The sequence below is a fragment of the Corvus kubaryi genome, unplaced genomic scaffold (genome assembly GCF_017639235.1).
Source record: "Corvus kubaryi isolate FWS band 111438036 unplaced genomic scaffold, C.kubaryi_AGA036_p1.0 37383, whole genome shotgun sequence".
NCBI classification, from domain to species: Eukaryota; Metazoa; Chordata; class Aves; order Passeriformes; family Corvidae; genus Corvus; species Corvus kubaryi.
The window spans coordinates 1679084-1697478 of record NW_024581125.1 but is presented as its reverse complement, the minus strand read 5'-3'; positions in this window follow the sequence as shown (position 1 = coordinate 1697478).

Below are 18395 nucleotides of genomic sequence, written 5' to 3'. Positions count from 1 at the left end.
GAAATCCAGCTCTCAGAGGGTTGTGCACACATTGTGCATCCAGAGTAGACCTGGGCCTTCCATGCAAGAAGCAGATTAATTTCTGCCTGAATGTGCTGCGAAATCCCAGAGCAAACAGTAGCCACCCCAAGAAGGGGAAGCCCCACATTGCTGGAGATCATCTGCTCCAGCATGTAAGGAATTACAGAGCCAAGAAATCCTCAGGGAGATGTGGCTGGCATGGAATTCCTCACTACTGTCAGCCCTCAGAGCTGAAATGAATGAGCAGAATCCACTCATGCAATGCTCTAACCTAACATCATTGGTGGAATAACAGTGCTCTGAGACACTGTGCTCCCACCTGGAGCAGATTATCCCACCCTGCTGTAGGATATTGCCTCTCCTGGGATTCAGTGCTGTCCTCCACATTCTGCCCTGACAGTGGGCACTGCTTGGCCCTTGGTTATAAATTCAGAGACTAAGGCCAGAAAGAAGCATTACATGACCACAATCACAAACTGGTTTTAATCCAGTTATCCTCCATTACACCTCTCTTTCCATTTTATTCCATAGTCCACAAGGGGTGAGGAATAACACAGGGTGAAAAGTGAAATGCAATGCACAGTCCAAAGTCAAACACAATACAAGTCAGTAGAAATGTCATCTTGTTTTACTCCCAAGCTAAAAAGTCTTTTTCCTTCCAGAATATTGTAAACACATGATTGCTTTGGAAGCTGTGGACTGACTCTGAGATCCACAGACAATCACAGACTTTATAAAGGAAAGGCAACAAACACCTAAGGAGAAATCCTGAAGGAAGAAGCAGGAGATGCCTGTAGGAAGAGGGAGACAGTCAGTCTCCTTGGAGCACAGCCCACTCAAGAGAGTTGGAGGCTTTTTGACAAGGAAGCTGTTTGTTTCTTTTGAGGTCATAGCAACAGAACATCACGGACATGGCGTGTGAGTAAATCATGAGTTTTCCAAGGAATACCTCTCTCCAAATAATATAATCAATTTCTCATCTTAATGGAAAAAAAGCCCCAAACCTTTACAAACCTGCCAGGCCAGAAGGACAACACTATCTTCCTCCAGCACATCTTCTGATTTTCCAAAAGCATTTCCCAGCTCTAATTCCAAGGTGGTGAGTCCTCTCATCCTGAGAGCTGAGCAGCCTATTCTTGAGAAACACAAATCACAGATAAGGAGGTGACCCAGACAGTTCTCAGAAACATTAAAAACCCAATGTTTGTTTGCTTTCAGCTGCTTCCTCCAGGCCATTCTCATGGCTGCTGCTGCTGGGAACAGATCCAACAGTTTCCAGCTCAGATAAAAGCCATTATCTATCCCACAGCAGCTTTGCAGGTAGCTCTGGTCACCCTTACCTGTTACAGTCCAGCAATCCCCCAAGCCTGGACTGAGATCAAGGGAAGGGGAACTCTCCTCCAGTTCTTGGCTGGCTTCGGTTTCACAGAATCCCAGGCTGGGTCAGGTTGGAAGGGACCACAGTGGGTCAATGGTCCAACTTCCCCGTTTCCAGCAGGGTCATCCCAGAGCACAGGACTGCATCCAGATAGCTCTGGAATATCCCCAGTGAGGTGTCACCAGCTATCCTGGTGGGCTGGTGGCAGAAAATGTCCTGACATGAAGAACAACAATCCTGAATATCTGTTTGCATTCCTCCTTTCTTTTCCAGCTCCTTTTGGCCTGGCAAACAGGAAGAAATAAATATTATAGCTATCTCATTCTCTTCTCATGGAATCATTTCAAGTGACTTCTTGAATCACTTCAGGGACTTCTTTTGGAAATACTTAGAGAGGGGTAAATCCCGTTACAGACAAAGCTGCTGTGACCCTGCTATGTGGGAAAACTGAAAGCCACATTAATCAGGAGCTTAATTAAACTGAGGAGAGGTAAATGATAATTAGGACAGGTCATTGATACACCACATGCTGGATTATTCCATCTGCTGGGGTTTAGCAGCAACAGAAAGAGAACCAGGGTGAAGCTTTTCATCCTGGGACAACACATTCCAAGTGGTGCCTCAGGTTTTATTCTTTATTGTTATTTATTATTTACTCCCACTTGGTAATTAAGGAACTGAGGCCAAGGAAGCCAAGCCATGCACACAGTTTACTTTGCTTCTTTGCTCCTTGGTACTTCAGAAAGCAAAAGGTCATGACACAATGTTGATTCAGTGTTGTACACTGAACAGATACCGCTCTGCTCTGCTGCTGCTTTGTTTGATGCTCACGACGGTCGTGAATCAATTACATATTGAAAAGTGCATACAATTAACATTCACAATTTAGGGATGTTTCCCTAGGGGTTGTAATCTTAATTTATATTCTACAATATCAGTTTGATGCTTGCCTCATCTTCCACCCAAATCCAAAAAATACACAGTTTAGTAGAGTAAGCCTGGATGATTACATTAAAAAGAGACTTCAAAAAGTTTTTGGTTGAGGATTTCCATACTGTATCCAGATGCTTCCATGACTTCATAAAGATGACAGACCTTATCCAGCCTCATCTCTGAATGCCGTGTTCCTAATGACATGAAAACTCTGAAGAAAGCAGCATCTGAATTAAACTCTTGATTGTTCCTGGAATATAAATGGAGGCTTTTTTTTTTCAGTTTCAAAACTTCACGTTCTGAAAAAAAAAACAGAAGAGACATTTCTTGGTAGATAAAAAAGTATTTTTCTAACTAAACATACTGATAAGAAGGTGTTCAGAAAAGCCAAAAACATGCAGAAGGACTTTTCAATGACTGCAGTTACTTTGGGAAACTAATTCCTTTGAGCCCATTTGTTTATCAACACAACAATTTGTCACAAACTCTCCGTCCTCACTCTTGTACTCCAATGATTTGGAAAAAAAAAAACCCCTGTGTGCTATCCATGGTAACATCTCCTTTACTATTTAGGTACAAGAGAAAAAAAAAAAAAAAAGACAATTTGAGTGTGCAAAAATAATTGCTGCAAGCAGAAACATTCCAAGAACAGGTTGAAATGATTGACTGCATTGCTATCCAAGATGAAATATTTTATAAGGGGAAGCCAGGGTTCACTTGTAAAGAACTTCAGAAGTCCAAGATAAAAACTGTCTCTGGGTGGGGAAGAGCTCGATTAGGAACTCATTTTTTAAACCATGTCTCAAGCTGACTCCAGTTGGATGCTCAGGTTTATGTCTGATCTTACTGTTACCAGGGCCAAAATCTCTTCTCTGCCCTGAGGCTTGTGCTTAAGTGCTTTGTTAAACTCAAAGGAAAGCTTCCCAATGGGCAGCCGACTGTTCCAGAGCATCCACGGTTCACCGTGGCCACGTGAAAGCCCAGCATTAGCTTTGGACAACACCGACTGACTGCAGGCACCTTTATATTTTTTTTTTACTCAGGACCCAGCCTTATAATTTGTCCTGCTCTTACTCAGCATTCCTGCTATTTTGCAAGGCCAGGAAGGAGCCTGTTGGCTCTTCCTGCACTGGTGCCCAGAGGGTCAGGGCCGGTTTGGGACAACGGTCCGTGTGTGATTACCCACAGGAATTCGGTGGGAGACTCTAATTACACCCTTCCCTCCAGAGAAACAGGGAGCCAGAGAATCCTTGAGGAGCACAGATGCATTACAAACTGTTTACACAACTGCACAAGTGTAGCCAGCAAGGAGACAGACAAATCAGCCCAAAAAAGTAAAGGATAGATGCAAGCAGGAGGGCTGTAGTGCCCTGAGCACCAGGAAATAGTTTTGCTAAAAAAAGTAAGGGTCTTGTAGCAAACTCAACCAATGCCAAAACTCTGCTTTCCTCCAGCACTGTCACCAGCTTCTCCCCACTCATTCCAAGCTAAACAGATGAGGATAATTGTCTGTTCACGATCCAGTTTTCCCACATGAAAGAGGAGGATAACTGTCAATAACTTTTTGCTCCACAGGGGCCATGGAAGGCATAGATATTAATGCTCAGAGATGCCCAGACTGACCCTCAGCCAAAAGTTACCACAGTCAAAGGAGGATTTTCAGAGAATTTTATGCTTCTAGTCCAAAAACATGGGAAAAAGAAATTGGCATCAGCAAAGACACATCGATGTAGTTTGATGTCACAGAAGAGACATCTCCCAGTGATGAAGCTTGTTCAATATTCTAAACAAATTTGAAATGTGTTTAGTCTGGAAGTGATTATTTTGCTTATTCTGATGCATTTGATGTTTAACCACACACTGCAAATATGGTCAGGCGGCCCAGATCCAACGCAGGAAAAGAGATCACAGCACCACAACCAAAAGTGCATTACACAGGACTGAATAATATAGATACATCATCATTAAAATCCCACAATTTAAACTATGGAGACGATGTTTTATGGTGGCTGGGACAAGCATGATACATGTTCTCCATTTTCAAATCCTGCAGCATTTCAGGATACATGGGAAAGCAGATGTTTTTAATAGCCTGAACCCTAAATAAGCTTTTTCTTCCAAACCAACTGCACGCAGTCAGGAGCGAGACACTGCTGCACGAGTGGGCAAAGCGTTCCATCTGTCTTGACTCCAGTGGAAAGCGTGTATTCTGACCAAAACTGAGATTTTCACATTAAGACTGATTTTTCCCCAAAGTGTTCATGGCCAGTTTGGATGGGGCTTGGAGCAACCTGGTCTAGTGGAAGGTGTCCCTGCCCATGGCAGGGGGTAGACTGAGATGGTCTTTAAGGTCCCTTCCAACCCAGATCATTCTGGGATTTTGTGATATTGCTGTCCTTACAAAGAGTAAATCCATGGATACTGCCTGGCCATGCACCCACCATGGTGCCACCTGAGGTGGCAGAACCAGGTCCAGATGCAAGGGGAACCCACAGATCTTCTGTGCATTGACTTCAATACGTCTGAGGGACATCAGTCACACCAACAGCTGGGAGAGACTCGAGCACACCTCAGGCTACCACAGAGGGTGTTCAGGAAGCAGGGGAAGAGAGCAAATGCAAATCTAGAAGCAGAACTGCAGAGTACCAGCCTCCTAGGAAAGGAACCAGAGAGGACTGTCAGGAAGGCTCTCAGGAAGCACCATTTTACAGGCAGGACCACAAGCACCCGACAAAGGAATGTTTTTGAAATAAACGTGGCGTGGGCTTAGACCAGCAACTGTAAAGCACAGCTGTCCTGATCATCTTACACTGTTAAGGGAGAAGGGAGAGATGTCTGTTGGGAATATTGCTCCTTCCCACTGCCCAGAGGATGCAGGCTGCATGGATGATCCTCCCCTCCTACTCAGCCCACAAGGCAGCAATCTTTCCAGTTAAGCCAACAGAGTCTTCCCAAGAGCAAGCACCCAGGAAACCGTTCCCAAATGGTACTCATGTCATGTCAGCTACACACAGATCTCTGTGTCCACATCTTGCTCTGTCAAACCCCTGGTACGCCGGGGCCCTGCTCCCTGTGCCAGTCAAAAGTTTCATGAGGTGAAGATCATAATGTCATGGACTGGTTGGGGTTGGGAAGGACCTTAAAGCCCATCTTGTTCTGCCGCAGTTGCATCCAAATCCTTTAACACTGGCTTCCCTCCCTAGAAGCAGCCTTCAGGCTGCCTCCCAGCTCCTCCAGATGCAGGAGTTATAATGGCATGGAAAGTTCTACTTCTGAGGTGAGGTAGCTCCTGAACAGGAGGACTTGATGGGGATCTCAGCTTTGTATTCAGCCACTGCTGGCTGGTCACTAGGGAACACTGTGCTCCTGTGAATGCCAACTCCTCCACACTTGAAGGCATATTTTCCTGGGATTTGTGGGAGCTGCACATCTTAGGTGATGGACACTCAGGAGTGCTGAGAGGACTGTGCTTTGTAACAGGTTACAGAGATGGCAGGAAGAGAGTGGAGAGCACTAACAGAGAGCAAATCCCATTTATTCCCTTTCCCAGGCTCCCACTGAGCTGTCCAGTGCCACACAGGAGATAGGTGCTTCATTCAGCAGAGCAGCAGCTCAGCTCCTTGATTTCCTTAGGCCAGAGGACTTTAACTGCAGCTGGATTGCAAAGGCTGAGAGCAAGGGGCATGTGGCCTTTGGGGAAAATCCACATCGGATGCAAGCAAGACAGACACCAGCAAGGCCTCTGCCTCCCAAACCTCAGGAAAGATGCACTTGCATCACACAAAATCCCTTTAAAGACATTCCCAATTTTCCTTCGCAGTGACAGCAAGGCGGGAGAAACTGGCAGAGTCCCCTCTCCCAGCTGCACACAACTAATCCAGCTGAAGTTTTTTTCCGTCCTGATTCACGGAAACATTTGCCGTGGAAGAAGCCAAGCCTTTTACTCCTTCCAACTCCAAAGATGCTTCTTCTGCATCATCCATTTTCTACCAGCTGTCTGAGCTCATGGCCCAAGTCAGACCAGAGCCACAGGAGCAAGCCTGGTCCCTTCCAGGGATGGAGCACAGGCTGCCTTGTCCATCCCAGGCACTGTGGCCTTGCCCTCTGTCTTCTCCACACTGATCAATCCCTGCCTTTCTCTTGCAGGTACCTCCATCCACAAACATCTGCCAAACTGCTCTGAGCTTCCCAGAAAAGCCCTGGTTTCCTTGAAAAGCCTGTATCCAGCTCATAAATGCACTTCCCTCAGACCACATCATGAGGGAACATTATCTCATAACAGCTCATCTCATTCCACCCCCTGCCATGGGCAAGACAGCTTCCACCAGACCTGGTTGCTCTAAGCCCCATCCAACCTGGTCTTAGACACTTCCAGGAATGGAGCAGCCACAGTTTCTCTGGGCAGTCTGTGCCACACCCTCACAGGGAAGAATTTCTTCCATATATCAACCTTCTCCAGGCTAAACAGCCCCAACATCCTCAGCCTGTCTCCATAGGGGAGGTGCTCCAGTCCCCTTATCAACTCTGTGGCCTGCTCTGGACTTGCTGCAACAGTTGTCCCATGTTCTTCACGCATTGGAGGCACCAGAACTGGACACTGTATTCCAGGTGGGGTCGCAGGAGAGCAGAGAAGAGCAGGAGAATCTCCTCCCTGTGCCTGCTGCCCACACTGCTGGGGATGCAGACATCCAGTGACTTAGGAGTGCTGTCCTCCCACCTCTTTCCAAGGAAAGGTGGCACAGGAGAGAGAACATCTGCTCCCGAGGCACTGATATATCCAGCCCAGCTCATGGAGAGCCTGCTCTGGCACAGCCCAGGTGTTCCCAACCTGCTGATGTTACACTCACCAGGGAACAGCACTACTTACTTTGGATTAGGAGCTGGAGCTGCTGGGGAGGGATACAACGCCAGGAATCAGCGACCTCCCAGCAGCAAAGCAAAGCAAAGCAAAGCAACCACTGCTGTCACCTTGTCAGGTCAGTGCCCAGTATAGCAAGGCCTTAACAACTACCATGACATGACAGGCAAACCCCTACCTACATGATCCAAACCCCAGGAAAACACCCAGTTCCCCTGAATCCCAGCTCTTCACCCCATTTGCCAAAGGAAACCTTAAGTGCCAAATCATCTTTTCCGCCCCTACAACCATTTTCCCCTAACTAACCAAAACAAAGTAACAACAGTATGAATTATTTTTCTCATCACCCCCACCCCCCACCCCTGAATTCCCACTCACAACTCCTCATTAGGCCTGGTGTTAATTAGAACAGGCTGTGAAGTTCACTATATCTGTGCAGAAGATCAAGGGTGGACAGATACGTGACACGAGCTCTTGTGAAACTGGGTCCCAAAAAAATGACCCATATGATGGTGACAGCTTCTTCAATCATTACTTCTGGTATTTAGTTTCCCAAGAGACTTAGTAAAAAGAAAAATAAAGAGGAGGCTACAAAAAAATAACCTCAAGCATTTGGAGAGGGAGGCAGTTATTTTGCTCAAAGGCCTTTCATTAATAATCCCCTTAATAACAGCTTTTATTAGTTTGTAAATGTTCCCTTTCTCTCAGCCATTTGATGGCATCCTTGGCAGTGACAGCCCATAATTCTTCATTGCATGTGTGTCTGTCTGCTGTTTAAAATTTAAATTAAAGCAAGGCTTGTGGTTGAGGCTCTAGCACACTAAAAGGAGAGGAAGGCATCAGCCTTTAAAGTAACAGTGCTGCTACTAGCATGTCAGCCCGAGACACAGAAAAATCCTGCAAACTTGTATCACCCTCCCTAGAACTGGATTCAAACTCTGGCCCGGTCCAACCTGGCCTTGGACACTCCTAGGGATGGGCCAGCCACAGATTCTCTGGGCAACCTGTGCCAGGGCCTCACCACCCCCACAAGGAAGGATTTTTCCCCCAGTATCTGATCTAAACCCACTCTTTTTCAGTTTGATGCACTGAAACTCACGAACTGCATCTTACACACTGCTCAGTTTGGTGGTGTGACTCTCTGGTCTTCCAAAGCCACCATGGAAACTTCATGGAGCAAACAAGGATGGAAGCTGTAGGCCTTTGGGCCATCTCCTGCTGTCCCTCCTGTTCTCTCTTGGCTTGGTTATGTGGAGGCTTTTGGAGAAGAACCCTGGATTAATATTCTCAGGATAAAAATGAGTAGGAGGCCTGGCAAGCAACTTTTCCCTCTCCCCATGATTCATGAGGAAGTCAGACAAGGAATGTCTCCATCAGGAGACAAATGGGCTAGGTTTAATGGCATCTGTACTTGGGACATATTTCTTTAGGAACTGCCAGTTAGTTACTGGAAGAGCCTCAACACAGAACAAGAGTGACTTCTAGTGCAGTCCAGGGATATGGCAAGAGTTATTGCTTGGCATTATCCCTGCATGTGTTTGAGTCCATCAGCCTGTGCTGCCTCATGCAAATTAGGCTTGGTCTGAGCTGCAAAGTGCCTGTGAAAGCGACGGGGATGTGGCTGCCCTGGTGGAAGCAAAAGCCTTGTCATGTTCCATCTTACAGACACGGAAAGCCAGGGCATCCAAGGTGAATTCATGGAGAGACAGCACACACATGGCTGTTCGTGGCAGCAAACTGGATTTCCTAACTCACGAGCTCATTCAGCCCCTGCAGAATTTTCAATTCGAGTCACAGACACAGTTACCTCACTGAACAGCGTAGGAACTGGGAGCGCTGCCCTCTTCCTGCCTGCTACTCCTGAACGAGGCTGAAGCATCCCCACCTCCCTCACCAACCCTTCAGAACTGCTCTGGCACCACAGGCAGGAACCTCCTGCACCCCTGATCACAAGCTGTCCTCAGAGTCAGGTTGCCTGGCAAGTGACAACCTCCCAGGGAACACAACCTGCAACCCCATGCTCAGCAGTCCTACCCAGGAGGTCATGCTGCATCCAGGAAGGCTGGTTACATACCAGCTTCCATAACCCAGGACCCTCTGCCATTCCCTAAAAGGGAGCAGAAATATTTTCTGAACTCCAAATGAGAATTAATAAACACAAACATTGCTGGCTCAGGACGCCTCCCAGCCAAAATTGCTGGAGATTTGGAGAAGTGTGACTACACATGTGCTCTATCTTTATGCTCTTTCCAGATCTCTACCCCTGAACAAGATGCCCAGTCAGGCAGACCTCAGCTCTGACCCAGCAGAACCATTCTTACATTCTTAAATGTAGAAGAGTTTCTGCTTTGTCCTGGTTCTGGTTCACACTGATTTTGCTTTGCCTGATTTTTGAACCTGACTAACGCAAGTCACAGCCTGGGCAAACTAATCTGGCCCTGCCCAAGCTGAGATCTGCAGATATCCCACTGCTGGTACCAGACAGGACTGCTACCAGCTCACCAGAAATCCATGTCTGACTTCCCCCACATATTCCTGGGGGAAGTCAGACAGCTGACAGCAGCCTGGTTGGTCTAAAACTTTAAGAATCACAGTCCCACTATTCCCATCACTCCTTTTCAGAGTGTCTTTCTCTCTGCCTGCATTTTTATAGCTTTACACTATCCTCAACTTATGGCAAGTGGAAACAAGCCCCCTTCCCACTTTTGCTCAAAGTGTTTTAGATAAAATAGTAGACAGGAACAGAAAAAGATAAAATAAGGGTATCAGAGTGGGGGGAAAAACCTAAATGGTTAATACAGTTCCTACTTGGTGCAGCCTTCGTGCAAACATGATGTCAGCTGGAAAGTGCTGGCAAGCACAACCAAGAGGGATGTATGTCATCTGAGCAGCATATATTCCCTGGGAAAGGGAACATGGAATTGCCTATAACTGCACGTGGCTGTCCTGTTTGTACAGGATCAAATTCTTCCCTGTGCGCGTAGCAGCCATCCAGGAATCGCAGCCCACGACGTCACGCACAAGGCACAGTGCCACACGTTCTCCTTGTGGCTGTGCTTCCAACAGACACAGACACCAAAACAACTTCATGGCCTCAAAATGTCATGTGCAGCCACTGCAGGTGAAGCCCTGGGTGCATGGGTGTCACAGAACCCCAGAATGGTTTGGGTTGGAAGGGAGCTCAAAGCCCATCTCGTTCCACCCCCTGCCATGGCCAAGAACACCTTCCATTAGCCCAGGCTGCTCCAAGCCTCATTCAACCTGGCCTGGAACACTTCCAGGGATCCAGGGGCAGCCACAGCTTCTCTGGGCATCCTGTGCCAGGGCCTCCCCACCCTCACAGGGAAGAATTTCTTCCCAACATCAGATCTAAACATTCTCTCTTTGAGTTTTAAACCATTCCCTCTTTTTCCATCACTCCATGCTTTTCAAAAGTTCTCTCTCCATCTTCCAGCATCACCCAGCTGATCAGAATGACTGAATGTATCTTTGAGCTTCAGGTTCTCCCTACTGCAAATATACCTTGACACATCTTCTTTCATAGAAGAAGTTCTTTGAACAACAGTTGGTTTGAATGCAGGGAAGAGACACTTTTTTAGGGGCATAAGTTATTTAGGAATATTTTAGTGGAACACTGGAGCAAACACAGACCTCATTGAAAATGAAAATATTCATAGGAAAGACTGACTCCATATGAGTTTTAAGTTTCAAATTTCACAAAATGTTTTGCTGTAACATTTTTCAAGGGAAAAGTTCCAAGTTTAGAACTTGAAGTGGTTTTATTTAAAACAATGTTTCTTTCTTCTTCTAATTTTCTTTTCCAAGCTCAGCTGTTGAAGCTGACCTGAAAGATAAGACATTTTTGTGTCCTCAACAGGTCCAATAAAATTCTTCTCTCTTTTTGCTTTCAGAGGTGTGATTTTTACCCCCTCAGATTCCAAAGAGAAAAAGTGACAGCTCATCTTTTTTTCATTCCCGATAAAAAAACTCTTCCCCACCCTAACACAGTGAAGAGAAAAAAAAAAAAAAAAAAATTGTGCCTCTTTCTCCCAGATTTAAAAAAACCAAAGAACAACAGAGTGCCTCAGGCTAATTCAAGTGCATGATTTTTCCTGGAGCAGTGGAGCACATTCAGCTTGGGGAGCAGAGATTTAAGGCTAATAAGCAGCTGGTTTGGTTTACAGAAATGCTGCAGCATTCCCCCATGGCACCCATTCCCCATTTCCCAGGAAACCTCCACCAATCCCTGGAAGACAGTCTCAAAGACTTCCCTGCAATGTCTGTAAGAAGTGGCTTTAATCCCACACCCAACATAGGAACTTGGTGTATGTTCCAGGCTGCTGCCAAGGCCCTGACTCTTCTTCCTGCATCTTTAGTTCCTGGGCAAAACTACATTTCTAATCTGTACATAATGTTCAGCTTCATCTCTTGCAGTTTATGGACTTGAACACAAAGGCAATTCTCACTGCCACTGGAAGGAGTGAATCCCTTCCCCTCATTCCCTGGAAAAGGAAAAACAGTGTCTGCCAAGGCAGACGCTCCAGCCTAACCTTCTTTTCATATAACACAAGGAAAAAGCACCTCTAGCTCCCTTGCAGTGATGAGATCAAGTCTTTGGAGACACGGGGTTTATTTCTAGATCTGACACAGATACCTGGTGTGAACCTGCAGACTCTTGAAGACCTCTCTCTGGCTGAACGAACTCTTTAAAATCTTATCACATTAGATAAAGCTGTGAGGAAAGCAAAATGCTTAAGAAAAAGTCAGAACTACACCCTGAAATTCTATGCAGCTCAGTTGTGAACAAAATAAGCATCTTGACTCTTTGTTGCCTCATGCCAAATTTCTTTCCAAAACAAATGTTCCCAACCCTTTGTGCGAGCCTAACTTGAGAGTGGTTTATCACTGAGTTAGGGAGAAGCTGCCTCCCACCCTGGCCAAGATGCAGCCCAGCTGATGGGAGGCACTGAGCTCTGCTCCCAGCCTGCCCAAGGTCCTTAGGTGGTTAATGAAGACACAGACAATGTTGTAAGGCAGCTCAGATGATGATAGAGCTGAGTCACCCCCTCTCTGTAACCTGAACACCCCAGACATGACTATAAAGAGAGTAATAATCACCATTTTGGGGGACAAGGCCAACTTTTCATCCATCAGTCACTACCCAGACTGTGACCTCACTGGGGGTTTAGTCCCTGCTGTGTGTTTTTAAAGACCTGAACAGCACAAATGAAAGCTGTCTCAATGCCTGGAGCCTCAACCAGAGCCAATGGCAGCTAAATTTTCCATGGAAAGCTTTAGCTGGCAGAAGGGGAGCAGGGTGGAACTAAGAATATCAGTTACACAGTGACAAACTCCTGCCTGGCATTTCCTCCTCAAACCATGAGCCAGCTGCAGCCACTCCTGCCAACCTTCAGCGTCCTCAACCAGCTCAAGGGGCTCTGTTCATATAGAAACACTTATTTTAGGGAGCAGATCCAGCCCTGGGAATCTCTTTGAGGACAAGATAAGCCTCGTGGGATTTGGCCACTGAATGCCTATCCATTTCACTGGGTATCCAAACGCCAACTCAAGAGTATGGGATAACTATCCTTGCATTACATCTAGGAAGATAAACAGGCAAGAGACCATCCTTATGTCATGGATATGGGAAAAGAAAGAGGAGAAGAACCCCACTCTAACCACCCCAACATATGGTAGAAAGGCCAATCAATGCCTGTACCTTCATGATTAATGGTCCAGCAATAGGGTGGTTTGTTTTCGCCACACCAGCAAGAAAATCGCTATATTTTCCTTTCCAGGCCCTGCTAATATCCCAAGATCACAAAAGCTTTGGGTGTTGCCTGACACTCCCCCCCAGGTCCTTCAAATCGAGCCATTTTAGAGTGTCCTACACCAGTCAGCACATGCTTTTAGGTGCTTAAAATAGTCCACACTGCAGGAAATCCCTGCCACTAGCTAAAGACACAGAGGGCAGTACCCTCCTTGGCTTACTATCAAATACACATCCCATGAAAAATGAGCAGAGTCCCTCTGGAAGCTCTCAGAGCTGAGAAAGCTTCTCAAGGCACCCACTGAGAAACTGAGACTGCTCCTTGTCCAGCTGCAAGATATTCTTACAGCAGATGGATTGGTAAATCCGTCCTCTTCCTGCTGTCCTCATGTTGGTGATGGCAGTGACAGCAGGAACAGAGGAGAACAGGAGTCACTGGATGCAGGCACACACGTTTATTGCTTCAGGTCAACTCTCTGTCTTTTCAGAGAAGCCCTGGATTCTCTCATCTCCCTTTTGCACAGCAGCCTGCAGGACAGATGGAAAAGATTCTGGAGTAAAGGTGGGATCTGGTGTGAATAAGGGTGGAAGTATTTTGGCTGGGAATTCGTGGGTATGCAAAGGCGTGGGCGCTGTGATTCATGAAATGCTTCCCTCCCCCAGCAGTTCCCCACCTTGCAAGGAGCCAGTTGTTGGTGCTGGGAAGCAGGGACTCAGTGGCCAGCCATTTGGCAGGAATGTTTCTGGAGCAGGCTCCATGGCTGGAGCTGCGTGTCAGCCAGAGCATCTCCTCAGAGCAGCTCTGATGGAGCATCACCAGGAACAAAACAACATTTCCTGAAACTACTGCAGGGGAAGATAGAAAATTCATCCAGCTCTTGATCCAAGAGGGCGTAAAATGCACAAGGATCATATTTTCTCTCCAGTTCCAAATAAAATCCCCAATATGGATATGTTGAATGGTCCCAAGGAGCAAGTTCAGCAGTAGCTGTTCCTGAGAGATCACAACCAGTAAAAAACTGGAGTGCAAACTGAGCTGCAGCAGCACAGGATCTCTCTCTCCCTAACATCAGGGGCTCTTGTATCTGTACGTGCCCTCAGTCTAGCACTGGGAATGATTTTTTCCAAGCACACTGGGCTTGTCCTGACCTTGGTTCCCCTGCTAGGGAATGCATAAGCAAGGAAGATGCTCCATGCGCTCCATGTAGAGCCTAGATTTTAATCCATCTGCTTCAAATCCAGCCCAGGTATTTCCCTCTTGCACAGACAACCTAAGGATGAGCACATCAAAATTTTAATCAGACTCTCAGCAACATCCAACACCACTGAAATGTTTAAAATTGGCACAGGGAACAAACCAATAACACTCTGTACAGTCAATGCTGTCAATTTTGGATTACCCAATATCTTGTTCAAAGTGCTGCTCTGGGGGTAATTCTGTGAGAAAAAGCACTTCAGCAGCTACAGTTCAGGAATGCCTGGGGAATAGGAAGTAACAAGCCCTAAAAGATTTAGAAACAGAAGATGTGGAAAAAAGGAATCTTGATTTTATTTTTCAGTCTTTGAGGTTCTGACTTACTGTTTCTAAACCACTAGGGACCAACAATACTTACTTAAGACCTTGTTAGGAAAATATCAAAGGCACTGTCAAAAGTATGAGGGAGTCAGCTTGAATTGTCCCTAAGGGGAAACTTCAAGACCAGGAAGAAAAAAATCAGTTTCCTTATTAACTAAGGGAGTTAACCCATTAAGCATCAATAACTTTGCAGAGCAGAACAGGAAGCAGTGAAAGAAGTGAGTTTGGATTGTGAATATAAACTACTGAGCATGATCTGAGATGGAGTCAGATCTCAAAGTCTAGGAAAACACAGACAAATCCTAAGTGTAAAGTTCTTGCCTGCCTTTGGAAGGAAATATGCATCTGCTGCCTTATAAAGAAACAAGATCCCTGCAAAACCAGAGTTCACATCCATGCACAAACACCAGTTCTCCTTTCTCCTGAGCCACTGGCAAAGGGACGAACCTTCCATGCTCAAATTAACATTTCCACTCTCCCAGTCCAGCACGCAAGCGGGAAGGCCGTGCATTCATGGTCAAAACCAGAACCCACAGATTCACCTGTGGAAATTACAGCTCCTGCCACCATGAAATTATCTGGGAACCAACTGCTCTTTGGCATTCCATTCTCCACTCTCTCCCGAGTCACGCAATCTTCCTTCCTAGCACTCTGGGAAAGCAAGTGCAAGAGCAATCCCAGCTGTCCTGAGCACAGGGCACTGCTCTCAGCCAAATTATTATCAATGCAAGTGTGCTGAGCAACCACAGGCCTTTGTGGGGATGGATTAATGGGACAGCAGATGCTGAGGATGCAGAGGAAACATTCGTCTCTGTGGGGTGGAAAGAGCAACAAAAGTGTCCTAAGAGCAGAGAAGATCAAAGAGGAATAAAAGTACTCATTCACCGCTTATCTTTTTTGCCTCCATTTGTGGTTGAGCTGCTAAAGAAAAAAGATCTCAGAAAAAGAACCTTTTCTTTCCTCCCAGCCACTATCAAAAGGGTTTGCTGAATAACAAAGTATTTATGTATAAAATGGAGTTAAAATACCATTATGGCCATCGGTGGCACAAATGCAGCAGATGGAACTTGAGGCCGGTTGAAAGACGAGAGAGGGGATGGAGGTGGAGCCCTCCCTTCTCTTCCCCTTGTGATGAGGAAGTCTGTGTGACACGGGAGACCTCCAAAAAGCAAACTCCTCCTCAACCTGACACAAAACTAAGCCTCAGGTTGGTTCTTGTGTGCCTTAGAAGGGCTGCTCACACATCTGAGATACTGTTCTGGGCCTCTTTCTACAGCTTCTGGTTGTAGACAATATAAAAAGCTAAAAATAGCCATCAAAACAAGATTTGGAAGCTCTCTGGATTATGTTTACCAAACAGGATAAAGAAAACAGTGCTTTACTGAATCATGGGCTTTGTTTTTAGCTGAATATGCTCCCAAAATGGCTAAGTGATCCATTTTAGCTGTTATGGGAAGAATTTAGTTCAGTTCAGTCAACACACAAAACTTCACCAGTCACCACTACCTGCTCCTCATGACTGTGAGCAAACCTGCTGGTCAAAAGCCAGTTCACAGTTTATTGGTCCAAAACAGGAACAGAAATAGAAGTATTAAAGAAATGTCTTTGCCCTGCCCTGTTCCCTCTGCTGTTGTTGCAGCACAGAAAAGCTCCAAGCAGCTTGTCAGTGAATTCCTCATGGTACCCATGAAATTGCTAGGACATGGCAGCACGCCTTGGCAATCAGCTTGTGGGGGGGCAGAAGGTTTTCTCCCTCTCTCCTCTGAAGCCACTGGGTAGATGACTCACAGCAGATTGGTATTGCAAGGTTCCCAGTTTCTCTTCAGATGGAGGGGTGGAGCTTCCCACTGCTCCAGAAGCAAAGCAGCCAGAGCCAAACACCACATACTAATGGATTTTTCCACATGCTGAGACCCAAGAGCTTGAAAGAGCTCCTAGAAATAGAAAACTTCCCTACCTGCCTTGGAAAACTTTGCTTAGTGCTCTACAGCACAGTCCTGCCCATGTTTGTGAGGACACCTGAGGTCGTGAGTGAAAAACGTCAGTTTCTGCTCAATTCTGTGAGGAAGGAAACAGTGTTTAAAGCAGATTTGTAACCAGAGTGTCCCAAGATCCCTGTGACAATCCAGGGCAGAGTCCCTTCCCATGGAGTAAGGTGGGCAGAACATTTCAGGACATGAAGAGCCTGACCACAGGATTGCCACACTCAGGGGCTGCAGAATCTGTCTCTCCAAATTAGTGCCTCATGTTGTAAGTTTTAAGCGGTAGCAGATGTTGGCAGCGTGCTCCAGACCTTTGTTTCCCAGATTCCCAGATAACTGCTGCTTTTGTGCAAGCCTTCTCTAGCAATAACAATAATTAAGTGCCATTTATATAAGGTTTTTCATTCAGCAGTCCCAAAGCGCTCAATAAATTTAACAAACCATTAATACCCAACAGATGCATTGCTTTGCAATTTTAAAAAGGCTGCATTCTTCTCCAGGATCCTCCCCATTTCCACAAATGGCAGGTACCCTAATTACCATAATTGCCGTAATCACCACAATCATCTATCAGTTTGCAGAGAAGCAGAATTAGGGGATGCCAAAGGCCACAGTACATTCTGCTAATAACAAAAAGATTTAAGCAGAGTTCCCGGCTTTTAACTTTGTTCCCACAGTGAGCAGGAAACCACCCTGCCTCCAGAAATTCACACGCACTGATAACTTCATCTAGCCAGAACACTGAACTGAAAGGCAAGGATGCATTCCCAGAGCACATGAAAAACCCACTGGTTAAAGAAAGCCAAGTCCAATCCAAGCAACAAGAATTTTTTCACTAGGATGCCCTCAGCTCACTAAAATTGAATTTAGTGGCCCAAGCAGGACATTGAGAGAGACTCAGCAGTCACCATGTAACTGTAATCTTGCTTATACATCCCTCTGGATTCCCCCTAAAAAAAAAAATCATGGAAGGTATTGCTTGAAAGGACAAGGCTTGTCACAACAACAGTGCCATCTCTTTACACCACCTAGATTAGACACTCAATTAGACACACAATTGTGGCCTTCCAGTACCTGAAGGAAGATACAGGAAAGAAGAAGAGAGACTATTTCCAAAGGCCTGGAGTGACAGGACAAGGGGGAATGGCTTCAACCTGACAGAGGGCAGGTTACACTCTCCCAACAACTGACCTTGCCCTGCCAGCAAAACCACAGGAGCTGAGCATCCAAGCTCAGGCTGCACAAAAAACAAGGAACAGGTTTTGGCTAAGGCACAACTCACACAATTATCAACTGTGAGGGTGTGCACAAGCAGCAGTGATTCCTTGAGCCTCAGTGTAAAGCAAAATACTTCTTTTTCTTTCTTAATCATAGAATATCCTGAGTTGGAAAGGACCCATAAGGATCATTGATCCAACTCCAGACTTCTTGACAGAGTCTGTTTACCTTCTACACTTACTATGCTGCTGCTACCAAAAGCCATCTGTCTTATAATTTATGTGACCTGTCACATAATTTGAATCATATTGTGTTTGTTCCTATTTTAGGCAACATAAAGAGGCATTTGCAGAAATCTCAGATAGTTTGAGACCACGGCTCAATAGTCACAGTAATATAAACTGCAACTTAGCTGTGTATCTCAACTCCTAGATGCAATAATTAGAGGTTCAAGGGGGTTTTTGCCTAAACTTCACTTATGAAGAAGACTGCACAAGGTCTAACATCACATCACAATCACTTTGTAACACACCATGCAAGAAAATCCAGTATTTAACTTGCACCTCGTGCTAGACACAGTGAGAATATTCCCACCCTCTCCAAAGCTTCCTTGTCTCTCTTTATCTGATCTACTTCTCCTGCTGGTCTCTCACATTCTG